A 13,746-nucleotide genomic window follows, 5' to 3' on the forward strand; every position below is an offset into this window, starting at 1 on the left:
TAAAAAACAGGCAGCAGATCATATGTTTTTCATCTAGACCTTATTCTGTCAGTCATGGGTACGGGGCTGTATAAACCATGCTGCCGCCCGATGCATGTTTAATTTCATCTATACGTCGAAAAGTGGTCCCCGATTCCCAGTACCATGACCTATAAGATGTAGCATCTGGCGTGCATTGGCATTTTATGGCAATTTTTTTTCTTGATAAAAACATTCGAGTTTGAAGCGTAACATCTGCAATCAGAATCAAATTTTTTTATACTCAATTGAGGCGCCCACCAACGATTAACAGCTGACCCATTGCTTATTTGCATGATAAATCTTCCCAAATAGACCACAGTTCCGTGGTTCTATTAATAAAGCTATTCCCTAGGCTCGCACTTTAAGTCATTAAATTTCGCGTCGGGTAGGTGTCGAAGCTGTGTCACGAAACCGTGATGAAGCATAGTTTCGTTTAGGCACTTTAGAGAACTAATTAATGCTTCAAACTAACAAATTTAGAAGCTAGATGATTTTGATCATCATTAGTGAGTTTTTTCTGTACACTAGTGCCCCAGACAGAGCGAGAGAGATAGAGAGAGCTAAAAAAGCGCGCTAATTAAGTGCTGAGTTCGCCATTGCTCGCTTGAAATGCTTCGATTGCTATCATAAACATTTAATTCTAAGCCAACTGCATCCAAGCCTACTCGGGAGAAGCTCGGAGACCGAGAAAGATCCAAATACCGAAGGAATGCACGTGCTCAGAGTTATTACTTGCGTGGTGGTGACGACCAGTGGTGCCATCCGTTGCTTGCTATTTCTTTTTGTTTTTACTCGGAAGCACAGTAATGCATGGTTTCCCAGGACAGGCCTTCCGAATCGCAGGATCTCGGAGGCCAACTAGTATCTCTAGACGCTCGTCACGCTCGAATGTGTTACCCTGAGCGTTCGTATGCGATGATGCTTGCGGCACACTTGTTGTCCGCGTCTTGGATGAGAGCTGGAATAGCAGTTCCACGGATTTTTTTTTTGTGATTTCAAATGAAGCAAACAACCGAACAAATAGAGCGTGAAGACTTTGTTTTATGGTTTTGTTTGCATGAATCTGTATTTTTACTAGTTGTACCCGGTTATCGCTTCCACTTTATTATCGTTTAATATATTTTTTTTCCGATTTTTTTTTAATTTAGTGGTAATTACAGTGAAAGGACAGAGAGTTCCGTTTTGCATAGCAGATGCTTTTTCATGAACTCACACATTCAATTACTTTTATCCAGTTTTCAGCTACATTTATGAGTGACCACCATATTGGGCAAATATACTTCATCAAAACGCATCCACTGGATTTTTACTAGCCACATTACTGCGATAACGATAAATTGTTAGAAATCATCTAATAAACTCATTTTCTATTTGGTTGAGTTACCTTTAATTATTCAATTAAAATTACTTTTCATTACTTTATAGCATTATCATTGATATTCTTAGAATACTGAAAGCTGCAATAAAGATGTTGAAGTTACGTTAAAGCACTCATATAAATAGAGAATTATTATTTTTCTGTAAACTTCGTGCTCTTCAATTAAGGTGTAAAGCATATTTCAAATAATCACTTTAAGTTCTGACTGGTTGAAATAACATTTGTTATTAAAATACATAAAACTATCTTCAAAACGAAAATCGACTTTCGTATTAACCGTTTTTTTTTGCGCATAAAAGATCGTAAGAATTGAAAAAAAGGAGAGCCCGAAAACACCCCTTATGGGTATTTGTATCTACCTCCTTAATTTTCAATATTATACTTTAGTATGTAAGTACTTAAGAGCCAGTTCGCGAAGACCGCAACTAGGTCTTGTTTCGAGGTTCTCTGATCGGACTGAAACTTTTAGGGTTTGTTTATCTATATGATAGAACAATGTTTTGCATAATCTCAGTTTTTTTGAAGAGGGGTGAGTGGGGTTGAAAAAGCCCACCAAAAGTCGAGTGAAGATTAGTCGGGAAAAAGGCGTGGTCGGAAGAAGATCGTCGTAAATTGGTTTGGAATTTTTGTTATCGAAATAAAGGAAAATCTAAAAGTGAAGTTCCATTATTATAAAGATCTTGGATATAAGAAACAACATTTATATACATTACTAGCTGATTTCCGTTCCGCGTTGCTGCGCCATTGAGTTTACGACGACAACCGCATATCTCTCAAATATACATAATATCAAACAAATATTAATATGACCCTATATGTATTCTGCCCGAAAATCTGTTTTCTGAATTATGTTTCTACCTTACAAAATTCTAACGAATACATTCGAGAAAATAGCAATAGGTAAAAAAGTTAGAAACTGTAAGGAACGTTCTGATACTAAGTTTATTATTTTGGCTGAAGTGTTGTGCAGTCAAGCAACACGAGCAAAGGACCCAGGTGCAACAACAAACAATTAACAATTTGAAATCTGTTATTTCGATTCAAAATAATTTGTGAAGTGTATTTGTTTTGCAAATAAAAAGGGTATCCATCCATTTTGATAACTACCTCAACATAATGCTTGTCATATTACTTGTATTATTGCATTTGAGAATTATCACCAAGAATAAGTTCTCTTCTCACCCTTAAACCAATAAAATAACTCTCTAGGAATTGTGTGGTGGCCCTGTAAAGATATGAAATTCCACCTGGGGTCGATATCTTTGGAAATATACATGATATTTGACCATTTATGGCTGTTCCCCAGAAACTGGAAGCTGCTACCTTGGATTTAAGGAATGGAATTGAATTCTGGACTCTGAACATTATTTTGATTTTAGAAATAACCATACTATTTGGTATTTGGTCATTTTTGGCTCTATTCCAGCCACCGCAAGCCACCATTTTGGATTCCAAATAGATTTGATTCACCGTCCGTGAGCATCATCACGATTCTGGAATGACAATTTTTGGCTGATTTCCAGTAACCGGAAGTATTGCAAAATGGCATTTGGTGTCGATTTTTGGCTTTCGTGTATGATATTGATTACGGAAATACCCATACTGGGTGGTATTTGACCTTCCAAGAACCGGAAATCGCCACATTGGATTTTCAAATGGCGTTTGGATTTGATTTCCGGTCTCTGGACAACATGTTGATCTCCAAAACACCGATATTGGGTGGTGTTTGGTCATTGAAAGCTGTTTTCCGAAAGCCGAAAGCCGGGCATCATCTCTATTCCGATATGAATATTCTTGGTCTTTTTTCCATAACCGAAAGTTGCCTTCGGATTAAAAAATGGCGTTAGGGGTTGATTTTTGGGCTATGTGCATCATCTCGATTACGGATTTCAGATCTCTTGGCATCATTGCTATTACAGAAATATCGGGGAAAAACAACCTATAATAACCGGACACTATCCAACATCGGGTAAATATTGGGTGGTGTACCGTTATTACAGGTTGTTTTTCGAAAATGTTATATTTGCCTTCTTTTCAGCTCTAATTGGTCGAAATCTGAGCTCAAAATATGTCTCGACATTTTTCAATAGTTCAATAGTTCTTATCATAACATTCCAAATTTGCCGCATGTTGATGGAGGCGTAAATAATTTTCCAATCAATTGTTGCAAAAACAAAGAAAATCCAATAGAAACCAATACAGTCATACCTCGATATAAGACAACCCCGATATAACGTAACTGAAATGCGAAAATTGTCCTAAATGTGCATAAGAAAGGTTTGAAAATACTAATAGGTGATATGTTGTCACGCATCCTTAAGTAACAATTTACAGACTTGCATAAATTTAAAAATTTTTTTTTGCTTGTTGGAATTTTCTCCAAATGGGCATAAGAAAAACTTAAAAATACTGGTAGGTGATGAGAAATAGGTTTTCGCGCATCTTCGAGTAACCATTACCATTCTTGTATAAATTAAATGGAAGTTGACTCGTATGCAGCTCTCGTTTCTCAATGTCGCGAAGCTTTAACAGCTGCACTGCACTCGCTATTGTGGAACAAACTAAACTGAAGCTGAATTTTCCACACGCAGTCTTTTGTATCGAGTTCAGCGTAGATTTTTACCATTAAGGCGTGGCCACGTGGCTTATAGAAAGAAAGAGAAACAAACCAAAACATCTTCAATACTACTGAGTGATTTTCATAAGCATCAAAAGAAAGTTTTTGCTTTCCCGATGCGAAAATCACTCTGGTTCTTAGATTAACTAATTTTCGTTTCTTATGTTTGGTTGATAACGGTATTCGAGTGGGCACAAACATACAACTAAACCGGAAAATCACTCAATTTAGCAGTGAAAATTCTTGAAATGAGGGTTATGTCTTGTTGTGATAAACTATTCATAGGCAACACTACCGTTTATCTTTGGTGCGCCCTGGTCGTTATTGTAAAAATGATTATTGAGAAATAGATGGACATTTCACACTAGGAGTAGTTGTGAAAATTCTCGTAACTCTTATCTTCAAGCATTTATAGTTCTAAAAAGAACCGATTCGATAATCTTCAGCTCGAAATGTATGCTATAGAACGCTGATAATCACACCACGACCGGTAGCATCGATTATTTTGTTGGCCGCGTATAAAATTTGCTCTCCGCTGTGCCCTCCAGCAGCTGTGCCAGCAAAATATTCTGCAGCGTACGATGGTAACTGTTGCTGCCGTGTGCAGAATACATGTTACCTGCTTCGCGGTGCCTGGAAGTTGACTCGTATGCAGCTCTCGTTTCTCAATGTCGCAAAGCTTTAACAGCTGCACCGCACTCGCTATTGTGGAACAAACTCAACTGAAGCTGAATTTTCCATACGCAGTCTTTTGTATCGAGTTCAGCGTAGATTTTTACCATTAAGGCGTGGCCACGCAGCTTAGACAAAGACAAACAAACCAAAACACTTTGTTGAGTCAAAATATGTAGGCAGTGGAATTTATTTCGTCCATGTTATTGTTATCTGTGCTTGGGAAGCAAGCCAAGAACAAGGGAAATGTATGGGAAAGCTTGACCTTGGAACTTTTCACCTTTTTCCACCATTAAGCAGTAACGCAACAATGTTGAACATAATATCAAAAAATTGTTACACATTTTATCTATCCACCGACATATAAATGACTAAGATGCATTAAGTCGTTCGCTTGCTATAACCGTTTGAAATCTGACGCAACATTTGCCAGTTTCATTTTCATTTTCACAAAGTGTAATCTAGTATAGAAAACAAAGACGTAGTCCTACGTCAAAAAAAAAAAAATGCTTCGATATAACGTAACGAAAATTAAAATAAAGTTGTCTTATATCGAGGTATGACTGTATTATGAAAACGCCCTCTTGAGGCTTAAAATCCCTTACAATTAAATTGAAATTATAGGAATAAACGATCTATACTTTGCAATACGAAAAATTCGCTCGCCCTCCACTTTTCCTTCCACACACTAGTGGAAAAAAACGACAGTAATATCAAAGAAACATGTCCGATAAGCAAAAACTCCTAGATACAAATTTTCAAGATGAACTATTAGACGGTTAAAAAATATCAAAGGTTATCGTAGCTCTCCCTCCTTGTAACTACGCTTATGAGGTAGATATAATTTAAAGTAATTGAGACATATACGCTGCGACGTGTATTTACCGAATGAAATTATATTCGGTTAGGCGATTTTAAAATTAGTAAAGGTTGACAACATTCATCTACCCCCCTCCTCCCCCCTCATCATCCTTTCTCTTAACTACACCACTGAGATATAGTAAAGTCTCAAATGACAAAGTTATATCACCAAACAACATTTTATACTCAAAAACCACTGTATATAAATTTTCATGATAAGCTTTTTAGTAATTTACAAATAATGAAATAAAATACACCCTCCTGCTTACTACGTCACTGAGATACAGGAAACTCAATGTTATAGAAACATGTAAACAGTTATCAATTTGTGTGTTTAGGAGTTTACAAATAACAAATATTAGCTCCTCCTTCCTCGCTACGCTCATGGAATAGGTGAAATTCAAAGCCATTGAAATACATCACCTATTATAGATTCCACATACCGAATTTAATACTGATGGGTCCAGCAGTTTTAAAATCATCAAAGGTTGACATTGTTTTAATCCGCCCCCCCCCCCTTTCATCCTCACAACGCCTTTGAGATTCAAAAAGGTCGTCGGACAGTAACGTTGCAAAAATACATCTCAGACTCTGTATATGAATTTGCACGCTTATCGGGGAGAAAGTTTTCACGTTCTTGAATCTACAAAATCGGACTTTGATCATCTTGAAATTTGTTGTCGGATGAACTAACTGCAGTCCCGCCTGCAGTTTCTTCATCCGAATCCTCACCGGATGAGCTTTCATCGGTTCTGTACATCATGAGATTTTCCAACATTGACATTTTTGGAACTGTTCACATGAACATACACTTTTGAACTGCGAAGGATTGATGGATTTCCACGGCAACGAATAATAACACGTCGACAAGCACTATAGCATCAACATGGTAATGTGACTGAGTTGCGGTTACTTTTCTCTTCGATGTAGAATGTAACGGCAAGTCAGTCACACTCAAGGTTTTTATCATTAAATCAATGATTTCAGTGGTTTTTACAACGTAATACGAGCAGACTAGTATGCAAACTATATTTTAGCATGAATATTGTCAAAATATTTCATGTTAAATAAGTGATAACTGAGCGTGAATAAAATAGCTTTCAAAGCTGCTTTCTCGATTTCATATCTTTACAGATGGAACTGACTTGCGGTTACCGGCAGTGCAGTCTATTGAAACTTTCTGAGCAAATTTGAAGCGAATGGTCTACCATAAAGGTTACAAAGCAAAAAACGTCGATTGTTTGATAGAAAAATCAAGAAGAAGCTCAAAACAATTGAAACATCCGGAATCCAGGAAGCTATAAAGCAAGTACCCCAGAGGATCAGGAAATCAGCGCGATGTGGAGCTGAGTTTTTCCTATGAGGTTTGTAAATAAGTTACATTACTTGAATAAACAAACAAGTAAAGAAAAATAAGTTGCGCCTGATTTTAATTTGGAATTGTAAGTTTGTTCGAATTTTTTCCTCATATGTTAATCAAGTACATGAAACCAAATTAGGTATGTGAATGTTTCTAGGGGTAACAAATATATCCATCATAGTTCGACACCCCTTCCTCTTCTGGAAGAAAGGGGTCCCATACAAATGAAACACAAATTTCGCACAACTCGAGATCCAATCAGGCAAATACAACCAAATGTGGCATGGGAATGTTTTAGAGGTAACAAAAATATTTCCATGGTGGTTCGACGTCTCTCCCTTTTCTGGATGACTGGGCTCTTATACAAATCAAACACAAATTTCTATGGTGGTTTGACACTCTTCCGAACTCTGGAAGGGCGGGAGGTCTTTCACACAAATCAAAAAAAATTTCAACCAGTTTTTCCGGGAAACAGTCCAAATGTTCGGGATGATGCACAGGAGGCGAAAATCGACTCCTGACCGGTTCCTGGTAAACAGCCGAACATGACCAAACACCACCCAATATGGATGTTTCTGGAACCAGAATGACGCTCAGAGGCCAGAAATTGTCTCCAAATGCCATATTGAAATCCAAGATGGCGACATCAGGTTTCTGAAAAACCATGTAGGGTGGTATTAGCCCCTGTATATAACTGCAAAAATTGAGAAAAAACAGCAAGTTTTATAGAATTCTTTTTTCAATATATGGACCCTCAACCATCAACTACTCTAATTTATATCCGATTCAAACCAATATACCATAGGAAGGCTGTTGGGGCCACGTACAAATATGTGTGTGGTTTACTAGAAAGATACACAAAAGTAATTATATTTTGAATTTAAAATTTATATCTATTTTGAATAATTAATTAGTAAGTTTTTAGTTCTGAATTGTGTTCTACTCGATGCGGACACAGTCTGTGCTATCAGTGATACAATTTTGTTACTTTTTTTGTCTGTATTTTTAAGGTTTCCAGCCTGGCTGGTTTGCCTCACTCACATTTTGATACTGTTTCATAAGGTTATTTGTCAAATGTTGAAGATTTTCTGCAACTGTAACCATAACCTCAAACATGAACAATTGAACAGTTTGCGTTGGTTCGTTCTTAACAGCGTCACTATCACCTGACGATTGTCAAAACAGGCAAAACAGATGCAAACTGCTTAAAAGGTTTAGGGTGATTATTGTTAAAGTTTGCTAAATCGGTTTTAGAAATTGATACATTTGTGTTTGTATTTCACCTTACAGATTTCAAGAATTTCGTCTCAATACACAGGCGGCTCCTATAGCTGCTTAGGATATGTTCCCTACCCTATATATAACAAATCGGCTCGATTATTCGGAGAACTCGCTTTTCCAGAGTGAAATATTATTCATAACTCTGGATAATCGAGTCCGACCTTTATCAGTTATACAACCCGAAACGGCTACGGGGCGCCAGTGATACACAGTAAAAAAACCTCTGATAGATTGAACGGTACATGCGTAACGTATTTATTGGATGCCATTGCCATTCCAGCTCTATCTCCACCTCAGCACCAACACCACGGGGTCTCCCACGCTCTCTGCCAGCTACCATGTTCTTCCTTTTTGGCAGAATTAATGACAAGTCCCAATCTCGCTACTTCCCACTTAAAAAGTACGAAGGCCTCCTCCACGGCCTCACGGTTGATACCGATGATATCGATGTCTTCCGCAAAAGCAAGAAGCATGTGAGATTTCGTGATGTTCGTGTTGTTTCTTTCCACGTTTGCTCTTCGCACTGCACCTTCAAGAGCGATGTTGAACAGTTAGTTGGAGAGCGCATCCCCCTGCTTCAGTCCATCCAACGTTACGAACGCGGCTGATGTCTCGCCAGCTATCCGCACGCACGATTTCGATCCCTCCAGCGTCATACGACTCAGCTTAATTAGTTTCGTCGGGAAACCGTGTTCCAGCATGGTCTGCCACAGCTCGTTTTTTGGTTTCTTGGAGATAGATGGGGAACGATTTAAAGTGGTTGACGAATTCGTTTATCTTGGTACGCTTGTGACATGTGACAACGATATGAGCCGTGAAGTAAAACGACGAGTTGCAGCTGCGAACAGGGCCTTCTACGGACTACGTAACCAGCTAAGGTCTCGTAGTTTGCGAACTCGCACAAAACTAGCGCTGCATAGGACGCTGATACTCCCGGTGGCCCGTTACGGACTTGAAGCATGGACGCTGACGGAAGCTGATCGACGAGTGCTCGGAGTTTTTTGAGCGTAAAGTCTTGCGATCGATGCTTGGCGGTAAGCTAGAAGATGGAGTGTGGCGCAGACGCAAGAGCCACGAGTTGTACCAGGTATACAAACATGCTGATATAGTGAAGGTAATACAGGGGGCAGGCTTAGTGGGCTGGACATGTAGCCAGAATGCCTGACGAGAGAGCCGTCAAAACTATCTTCAGTAGAGAACCAGGAAGAGGCCGTCGACTCCGCGGTAGGCCTCGCACGCGGTGGATGTGTGCGGTGGAAGAAGATGAACGATCTGCTGATGTACGAGAAGACTGGAAAACGGCTGCCCAAGAAGCTGGCCATCTTCAATTCGTTCGGCCCTAGACCGGAGAACGGTCCGTTAGCCAACAAAGTAAAGTATATATTGCCATTCCAGCTACGTTTTGAGGTGTAAGAACACTATGTCATCAAATGACATGATGTGGTGCTAATTTCAAATGTTAATTGAGACAGTCAGCAGTTTCTTTTGAAATGACCCGATGATTACCAGACGGGGAAGAAACCCGTAATCAAATCTGTTTGACAGCGAAACTGTTTATCATGATTCGATGACAGTAGCCGAAGGGAATCAATCGAAACTGAAACTGTGTGAAATGAAATGACTGCGCGATATATTCAGTTTTATTGTTAAGTTTCGAAAATTCTTTCCTTCTATAATCGATGCGATATCCTTCAAAACAACGATCACCAGATAGCTCACTGAAATACTTTGGTTTTTCTGCGCAGAATTATCGCAAAAAAATACTTCAAACTTAATGTTTAATTGAAAGAGAATACCTAACTCCCAATCGACCTTGGTATCAAAACTATTGCAAATCAATGTGCCAAGCTCAAAAACAACTTATGCGCACATAGGGTAAAGTCACAATTTAATGATCACATCTGAACTCATGAACTCGGAATCGTTCAGTAATGTTCAGTAATGTTTGAAATGAATGAAGAATTCCAGCTGTGGGACAAATATGTGTAAAATCCATAGATGGAATGAACTTAGTTTTGTTTCTCAAACTTGCGGAATATCATCAGAATATTCGAATAAAAACGCATATGACTGCAGTATAAACTGATAAATTCAATCACCTTTGGATGTATAGAAAAAAACTATCTAAAATAAATAAAAAAAAAAAATCGAGAAAATATAAAAAACAGTAAAATTTCTTTAAAGACAGAATAAGATTAATGAAAATGAGCACAAGACGACTAGAAAGTCAATCTGTGAAAGTAAAAGCTCAACCGTAGCAGACAAAATAAATAAAATAATATAACTTATCTAACTGTGATAAACAACTGGTCTGTTTTAGAAAAAATCAAATCGTTGAAAGCTGCGAGCGCTTGATAGACAATTTGTTCAAATTTCGCCTCTTTGACACTGCACAATCTATATTTGCAGAAAAAAGGAACTACCTACTACCTACCGCTGAAACCTACCGCATACTTGTAACGCGTTTCAAATCATTCGACCCGCACTTCACCTTCCCAGCTGCCCAATTTGCAGTGTCACTGCCTAAACCGTTTGATTGCCCTGGCCGAACCACCAAGCCGTGACGGGACGCGATGCGATGGACGGCTGGGCGACCAGGAAAATATAGCATTGTGTAAAATTTGTGATATTACACCTTTTAGACGGCCGTTGTTTTTTTTTTTCGACCAAATCCACACTAAATTGTTGCACCAGGTAAAGGAACACCGGCCGTAGAGTGTACGGGAAACCTGTTTATTGAGCGCCTCTATGCGCAACTTTACAGCTTTCACACGTCCATAAGAAATTTCAAATATTTACCAACACTTTTTGCCGCCGACTGACCATTGATGGCAAAATCCAGCACGAGTGTGCGTACCCACAGCCAACCGCAAGTCGGTAATGAGCTACTGAATTCAAAATAACCCCGCAATCGCACGAAGTCGACGGTAGTCACGAGCAGCAGCAGTTTGCAGATCCTTTGGAGATTTCGTCGAAGCACCGCGAGGGCGACATCAATTTCGAGCAGCTCTCCGGTGAGTCACGTCCATGTCCCGCGGATTTCAATCGACAGGACTAGAAGCCGAGAAGAGTACCCCGCACGTTACTTCGAGTGTTAAAATCAAAGAGACATGCATAAATTTGAATCATTTAGCACCTGGGCGCTAAATGGGTTGGATGTGATTTGGTTTGAGCAGAATTGTTTGGCGCTCTGATACACGCTGAACTTTTGCCCAGTTAGAGGATTTTGATGAGAATACAGGTTGACAGACTAATTTCGCCAGTACATGTTCCAATTTTTGAAATGCTCAATCCCACAACGATCGAAGCTACGTCCACATCAGTTGATGCCGATAGCTCAAAATTGCTCCTCAACGGCGGTGGTCTGGGTACGCTTAGCTGAAACTGCTTTATCCTCCATCAACGGGCAAACCACTCCAACATGTCACTTCGCGCGGGGATGAGTTGCTTCAAAAATTAGTAGTGCTACTTGTTGTGCTTGATTACGGCTGGGGGATTGTTTCAATGAGGAACCACACAAGACGGGCCTCTGCTAGCCGTCTCGGGAGGCTTACATTGTGGAGCGCCCGGTCGCTGTTTTTGCCGCGCTCTGGCGCTCTGCTCGGTCGAATCCAACGATGTAAGGCCGCGGTACTCCATTGAATCGTTATTACGCTGTGCGGTTTTGGGTGCTTTACTTATTGAGTTGTATTTAAGTTTTTATCGGTCCTTTTAACGCAACATAAGTCATTTTCTACCTTAATTTTGCGAAAATAGAAGCAATAAATAATTGGTGAGGGTAGGGAAATCCCATAATTTTTTAAAAATCGTTTACAAAATAAACATTTGGAATCCTTGAGAAAAAAAAATTTTGAGCATGTTTCAAAAATAGATTTTTTTTATCGTTCTAATGTATTTTTAAAATTTCAATTGAAAATGACTAGGTATCAGGTTCATATCTTCACTAAAAGTTATTCTGAAAACTCCTTTATTGTTATATGAAAAACTGTCTTGAATCGATCGAAAGCAAGTGAACAAAATACGACGATTATTCGGTTATATCGTTCGTCTTGTGAATCGATCGGGCAACAGCTTTTCGATCGAACGATTTGTCATTTTCTAGTCGGCTGTTCGTATCAGCAATACCGAACCCAATTCTATCCGATGATTCATGTATTCACCAATCAAACGATCGCGTACGTAAAAACAATTATTATTGTTTCCTGTAATAAAAATAGGAAAAGTTCATGACCTAATATTATATAATATCAATGAAACAATGTTTTTTCAGCATAATCGAAGAAATCCCAGTTTGTATAATTGTTTTCGCAATTAAAATCATTATTAGTAGAAACTTGAATCAATTCAAAAGCAAACCAAACTAAAACTGTTTTAACAACTTGCTAACGATCCACGATTTATGAAAGATCAAACAGCAATCCGACTGAGAAGATTTTTCTCGAACCTTTATGGTAAGTTCATATTACCACAGTTTCTTCAATTCAAATAAACTAAGTCAAATGGAATGATGCTCAATCATTCCATATAATCTCTCATGCGTCTTTATGTTTTGTTATGTTTTTAGAGTCCGATATATTTTTCCTTTGATCGCTCGAATATTATCACGAAGTGATTCAATCGCAAGATTATCGGAAGAAGATAGTGGCCTAAGTACGCGGCGATAAAATCGCGTTAAATAATATACCTACGAAGGGAACAACATTCGAATATGTAGGTTGGAAGTTCATAACAAAATCAGTAGCAGAAGAATAGACGGAGTTTGGATTCGATGTAAAATGAACATATTTTGATTCGTACGAGAAAAAATCACTCATTTCATTTAAAAACATTGATCATTTTGAGAGAGACGGCTTATTTGTGGTGTGGACTCAAAAACAGCATCATTGCAAGTGTTATGCTTCGATTTTCATACCTAGAAGTTTTTAATATACCCATTTCACTTTCATGAGAAAAATAAGTAAAAGATTATTTCCGGAATTGGCAGGCAGAGAACAAAGATATGTTTAATTGTGCTATAATACTTATGTATGAGTGTATGAGTGTAAAAAATAATTTTATTAAAAACAATTCAAAAAAAAAAAATTAAATTAAAAACTTTTTTTTTTAATTTCAATAGTAATGTCCTTCGACCAAAAAACTTTATCGGATTGATTTTTCAAACTCAGTAATATTCTAGATTTTGCAATATGTTACTATACTTGACCGCTGAAAGTGTGAGATCATATTGCTCACCCTCCCCGCAACCGTTCGAAATCTGTCAGCCCAGTGTTTAATTTGCATCTGGGTGTCCGTCCTCCGAGGGTCGTCATCGAATCGGCACTTTTCGGGCGCTATTTTATCCGCTCTTAGCCCTTCGCACCACTCGAATGATTTGTAATAAATATTTTGATTTCTTGTGCCGCACTGCGCGCGCGGTCCACGATCGTCATCCTGCCGCCGAATGCCCGGGCTAGGCTGCGCGGACAGCAATGACGATGATCATAGCAAGATTGCCGTCGAACGCTCCGTCGGTTCGGTTCGTCAAACATAGTAGAGCCGCGGCGATCCAGAGAGAGA

General features: G+C 38.7%; 1 protein-coding gene across 1 annotated transcript in view; it reads right to left on the bottom strand.

Annotated features, from left to right (window-relative positions):
* LOC129718129 (transcription factor SOX-10) overlaps window positions 1–13,746 on the bottom strand; it is a 75,935-nt gene that overhangs the window by 25,782 nt on the left and 36,407 nt on the right. The window lies entirely within an intron of this gene.

This window comes from Wyeomyia smithii, chromosome 1 (assembly GCF_029784165.1).
Source record: "Wyeomyia smithii strain HCP4-BCI-WySm-NY-G18 chromosome 1, ASM2978416v1, whole genome shotgun sequence".
NCBI classification, from domain to species: Eukaryota; Metazoa; Arthropoda; class Insecta; order Diptera; family Culicidae; genus Wyeomyia; species Wyeomyia smithii.